General features: G+C 44.3%; 1 non-coding gene across 1 annotated transcript; it reads right to left on the bottom strand.

Annotated features, from left to right (window-relative positions):
• Positions 1-5,646: 5,646 nt before the first annotated feature.
• Positions 5,647-5,720, bottom strand: Trnat-ugu (transfer RNA threonine (anticodon UGU)). Its single transcript has one exon. It is a non-coding gene; the product is annotated as a tRNA-Thr (tRNA).
• Between the last annotated feature and the right edge of the window lie 447 nt (positions 5,721-6,167).

Genomic DNA, 6,167 nt, shown 5'->3' with positions numbered 1-6,167 from the left:
TTCCGCTTCTAGAGGGGCGAACGCCGCAGTAAGAGGGAAGTGCCGCATCAACGTGTGCATGAGCAACTGAAGTAGCGAAGAGTTAGTGGCAAACATCAGCTGTAATTGAGTCGCCCTTTATCGGTTACCTGCAGCACAGTAGTGGAAATCAGTATAGAGGCATCGGTGTTTCAGGAAAATTACCATTGTCGGTTGGAATATTTATGCACAACGCATATGCAATAGTATGAAATGCAGTACATCGACAAATGCTGTCAAATGGTATCGCACTAATACCGGTAATGCAGTATGTGACAAGACATCAGCGAATCAGGTGGTAGAGGGTGGAACCCAGTATAAAGGTAGTCGGCCCTGTGCAGTGTTAGTGCGTGAGTGCGTACGTGCCTTTACTGCTCGCAGGAAACAGACATCATTAGTGACAGTGCGTGTTGCGTACATAAACTCATGTGGTGAACAAGTAAAAACCGGAACGCACAATGAAGTGGGACTCTCTAATTGTCAATCTACCAAGAATCAAAATTGTTCAAATGGCTCTGAGCACTATTGGATTTCTGAGGACATCGGTCCCCTAGAACTTAGAACTACTTAAACCTAAATAACCTGAGGACATCACACACATCCATTCCCGAGGCAGGATTCGAACCTGCGACCGTAGAAGTCGCGCGGTTCCGGACTCAAGCGCCTAGAAGCGCTCGGCCACCGCGGCCGTCAATCTACCAAGAAGTTGAACAGTTCAAGAACAATAATTTCGTTGGATTGGGTGCGCGATGTGGACAGAACGGAAAATATGGGCAAAACAGAAACATGTCTGAGGCATAGAAAGGATTACTTTTACTCAAAGCAAGGATCACAAAAGTTGTTCTTCTCAACTTGTTGCTCATTTGCAGTTTCTTGTAACTGCCAGACGTGTACGACAAATTTTGTCACATTACAAACATCAGGAAACTGCTGCAGACATAAACAGGATAGGTTAGAGTTTCCTGAAAAAAATATGTCATGGACTTCATAATGTGATAAAGTGATCTTCAGTGATGAGAAGAAGTTTAATTTAGATGAGCAGGATGTATTTCAATATTATTGACATGATCTGAGAAGAAAGTAGCAGGTAAGAATGTTCAAAAGTTTCAGCGGTGAAAGTGTTATGATTTGGGCAGCCTTCTGCGCTAAAAATTAGTCACGCTTTGCTTAGCTGAGCACTCGAATGAAGTCTAACATGTACACTGAGGTACTAGAGACATGACTGATTATAATGCACGTGAACCTAGCGAATGAAAGTCTAATGTTACAACGACGTAATGCAGCTCCGTATGTTTCTGCTACAACCAAAAAGTGCTCTGAAGATAAAAATATCAATGTCTTGCCCTGGCCTGCACATAGCTCGAATTTCAACCCCGTGAAAAACCTTTAAACTTTTGGAAAATACTTTTAAGGCGTGTTTATCGTAATGAAAGGCAATTTGAGGCCGTATGTGAGTTGGAAAGAGCGACACGAGAAGGGTGAGCGACAATTTCGGTGCAAGAACTACTAACCCTAACCAAATCAATACCTACGAGAATTTTTGGGTTTATTAGGAAGAACGGAGGTTGGGCAAAGTACTAACAATGTAATAACTCAAAAGTATTGTGAATGCTTTTATACCAGTTTCCATCCAGGAAATGAGGACGCCTTACTTTCTTACTCGTGTTATGGAAGAAACTATGTAATTCCGTCATAATTGATTACATCATGTATGTATCTATTGTTTCCGTTTTAAATTCGATGCATGTATGCTTCAGACATTATATTATTGCTTTGGTGGAGCCCTGCTTCTATACTGATTTCGACTACTGTATTACTAGCATTGGTAGGGAAAGAAACATAAAAGAATGTGTGAGAGAGAAACTGAGAGCCTATGATTTCTCTGTTCGTTTGCTTGCTTTGTACACATTTCAACCGCACATTGTGTATGTTTATTTTTGCACGTTTCATAAGGAAATTTTTATTTTTGCTACATCATCCCTCTGTTTCACGCAACAGATCAGCAGTTTTCGAATAAAACATAAATTAAACGTTGACATTTCAGTTTTGCTATAAACATTGATTACAGCAAACTAAGTAGACAAAAATGTTCTGTAGGTTACGCGGCCTTTTATATACCCTCACGTGGTTTCTAGACGGATCACCGCTTCTGGTTTCTAGGGGAATCAGTTAAGACACTGATCACATATGCAGACAAGGCGATCATAATAAGGTAACACCCGATTAGCAACACACCTAAGGTACAGGTAACAAGGTAGGATCTTAACTGACCAAATCTACCGGGAAAAGTAACACAGTCTACGCTCACACATGATAGTCTGTGGTAGCTACGGTAGTTTTACAATTGTAGTTGTAAAATTGGACAGTGTTGGTCGCTCAGGCTACTGCGATTTCTGATAGTGCGTATAACTGAAATAATATCTGACAGGAAGCTATACATCAAGGACAAAACGTGACTACAATTTGACAGTATTTATTGCTACCGCTGACGCGTTCCGGCACTTCGGTGCACTTCATAAAAGGTAGGAAAACAGTGTCTATGAATATAATATCAATGAGTCACAACTGATCACTCAACTCATGCAAATACCTGCATTAATAATTTGTAAACATATGAAATAGAAAGATCACATAGACTCAGTTGTAGGTGAAGCAGGTGGCAGACCATGAATCATTGACATGATATTGGGAAAATTCACTCAGCCTATGCACAGAACCACTCAAAACACGCTACACTAGATATCATTTCATTGTTTTTTCTGAATAATACTTCCTGTGATGACTGGCCCCACCCAGTTTTCTAGACTGACCACTCAGTAACTTCATACTCATTACAATTAAGGATATAATGTTTCACATGAATTTTAGCTGAGTTTTTGTCGGTATAAAATATTTTACGACAGACTAAAATCTGATCTTCTGTTCTGAATTATATTCAGAATCAGCACCCATTGTGGTATCAATAATTAATCACTTGAAGAATTACTCAAATATCCATTCACACAGTTACAGGCTCAAAATTATATTAAAAAAGCGTTACTGTGCATCTGGCAACTTTTATAGTGAAACTACAAATTTTTTTTTTACCGCTACTTTGAGGCGAAAAAAAGTAATGGGATACTTCATAATATCGTGTCTGATCTCGTTTTGCTCGGAGTACTGCAGTAACTCAACGTGGCTTGGACTTAGCAAGCTGGAAATCCTCTGCAGCAGTGTTGAACCATGCTGCTCTCTAGCCGTCCGTAAATGCGAAAGTGTTACCGGTGCAGTATATTGTGCACGAACTGATATCTCGATTATGCGCCACAAATGCTCGATGGGATTCACGTCGGGTGATATTGGTGGCCAAATCTTTCGCTCGAGAACTGTCCAGAATGTTCTTCAAAACAATCACGAAAAAACCGTGACTTGGTAACATGAAATGAAATGAGCGTTTGGCGTCATTGGCCGGGAGGCCCCTCGCGGGGCAGGTCCGGCCGCCTTGGCGCAGGTCTTATTACATTCGGCGCCACATTGGGCGACCTGCACGCCGGATGGGGATGAAATGATGATGAACACAACACAACACCCAGTCCCTGAGCGGAGAAAATCTCCGACCCAGCCGGGAATCGAACCCGGGCCCGGAGGACGGCAATCCGTCACGCTGACCACTCAGCTACTGGGGTAACATGCTCCACTGTCTTCCATAAAAATTCCATCGTTGTTTGGGGACATGAATTCCATGAACGGCTGCAAATGGTCTACAAATAGCCGACATGACCATTTCTAGTCAATGATCGGTTCACTTGGGCCAGAGGACCCAGTCCATCCCATGTGAACTCATCCACGCCATTATGGAGGAACCACCAGCTACATAGTGCCTTGTTGACAACGTTGGTCTGCGCTACAATCGAACCCTACCATTAATTCTTACCAACTGAAATCGGGACTCATTTGACCAGGCCACGGTTTTCCAGTCGTCTAGAGTTCAAACGATATGGTCACGATCTCAGGAGAGGCGCTGCAGGCGTTGTCGTGCTGTTAGCAAAGGCACTCGCGTCGTCAGTCTCCTGCCACAGCCCATTAAGGCCAAATTTACCCACACTGTCCTAACGGATACGTTCGTCGTACGTTCCACATTGACTTCTGCTGTTATTTCAGCCATCGTTGTTTGTCCGTTAGCAGTGACATCTCTATACAAACGCCGTTGTTCTCGGTTGTTAAGAAAGAGGTGTTGCGTGAAATCTGGTATTCTCTGCACACTCTTGACACTGTGGATCTCGGAATACCGAGTTTGCTAATGATTTCCGAAACTGATTGCCAGATGCGTCTAGCTCCAACAACCATTCCGCTTTCAGAGTCTGTTAATTCCTGTCACGTGGCTATAATCACGTCGGAAGCCTTTCCACATGAATCAGCCCCGCGAATGGACTGCCCTTTTATACCTTGTAAAAGTGATACTGTCGCCAACTGTATATGAGAATATCGCTACCTCGTGACTTTCGTCACCTTAGTGTAATGCAGTGTGATTGTGATCCTATGAATACAGTGTTATTGTGCTGATACGAAAGTAAAAGTGATTTTTTTTGTCTTACCGCTACGTTTCATTTCTGAGCTGTGGTGTCATAGAACATTGTCGGCCCCGGCTGTGTGACCGCTCTTTCCGGCTAAGCTATCTTTGACGGCTCGCGATTGGCGGAAACATGCTATTCGAGGAGGAAGTTGGCATTTACGGAGAGCGGACATTAGGGGAGAATGTTTGGTGGAGAGTGTGCTGGTGCTGTCCGCGAGAGGGCTGAGTGACTGCAGCCGGGACCGGCCGGTGTGGCCGTGCGGTTCTAGGCGCTTCAGTCTGGAACCGCGTGACCGCTACGGTCGCAGGTTCGAATCCTGCCTCGGGCATGGATGTTTGTGATGTCCTTAGGTTAGTTAGGTTTAAGTAGTTCTAAGTTCTAGGGGACTGATGACCACAGATGTTAAGTCCCATAGTGCTCAGAGCCATTTGAACCATTTTTTTGACTGCAGCCGGACTGGGAAGCCGCTGATAAGTAGCGCTCCAAGTGGGACACTGTTCGTGGGCCATCGGTGCGGGTACCCGCCGATGCATCGCCTCTAACTGTACACCATGTCTGATGTCTTCGCAATAGCTACGCCCGTTGGGATTATTCGAATGGCGAGCTTCTCAAGCTTGTAGTTTAACTCTACAACTGCAAAACTGTCTTAGACTCGGTGACTCTTTTTGACAGTATCGGTATTTACAGACTGTGTGTCATTTACCTCAGACCTCCCCACTGTTTCCCCTCAAAGGTCCGGGTCCTCCACCCCCTCACCCCCTCCCCCCATCTGCCGCCGTGTCACCTGTATAGTGCTGTTATAAGCGAGTATTCAGTGTTGTGAGTCCCCTGTCAGTGTTGTGAACAGCCACCATACTGTCGCTAGCTGTGTTTTTACCTCGTGCGAACAGAAACCAGACTGTCGCCGAGTTTTTTTAATTGTGCATGTCTCCTTCCAGTGTGCCTTCGTCCGCATCGTCAATGCCGTGTTTCTATTTTAAGTTCCGCAACTTTCCTCCATTTAATTACAATGAAATGAACACCCTTGGCTGCTTACAGGCGTCGACATACGTCAACGGGGACACATGAAAATGTGTGCCCCGACCGGGAGTCGAACCCGGGATCTCCTGCTTACATGGCAGACGCTCTATCCATCTGAGCCACCGAGGACGCAGAGGATAGCGCGACTGCAGGGATTTATCTCTGGCACGCCTCCCGCGAAACCTCCATTTTACTGTTATTAAAAAAGTCACAATTTTATCGCCTTTTTATATTGTTTGTTCCCTCACCATTGTTTTGTTTAACTTTCTCTCGGCTGTAGAGCAGCGTATTAAGCTGCTGTCAGCCCGCCCCTCCCCAGGTGGGGGGGATTCGAAAATCAATAAAGGAAAAAAAATTTACCTCAGGTGTGTTCAAACCCGAACCACCATACTAATGTATCTCGTTGTATGTGAGTGTGTGTGTGTATGCGTGTGTGTGTGTGTGTGTGTGTGTGTGTGTGTGTGTGTGTGTGTGTGTGTTTCCTTTAGGATAATTTGTTACCCGAGAAAGTGGCTCGTATTTAATGAAAGCCTTTCAAGAAAATTAATCAAGAACTTCACTGCTGAATGTTATTTC

Source organism: Schistocerca cancellata, chromosome 6, assembly GCF_023864275.1.
Source record: "Schistocerca cancellata isolate TAMUIC-IGC-003103 chromosome 6, iqSchCanc2.1, whole genome shotgun sequence".
Classification (NCBI taxonomy): domain Eukaryota; kingdom Metazoa; phylum Arthropoda; class Insecta; order Orthoptera; family Acrididae; genus Schistocerca; species Schistocerca cancellata.
This window is presented reverse-complemented; position numbering and strand designations above follow the sequence as displayed.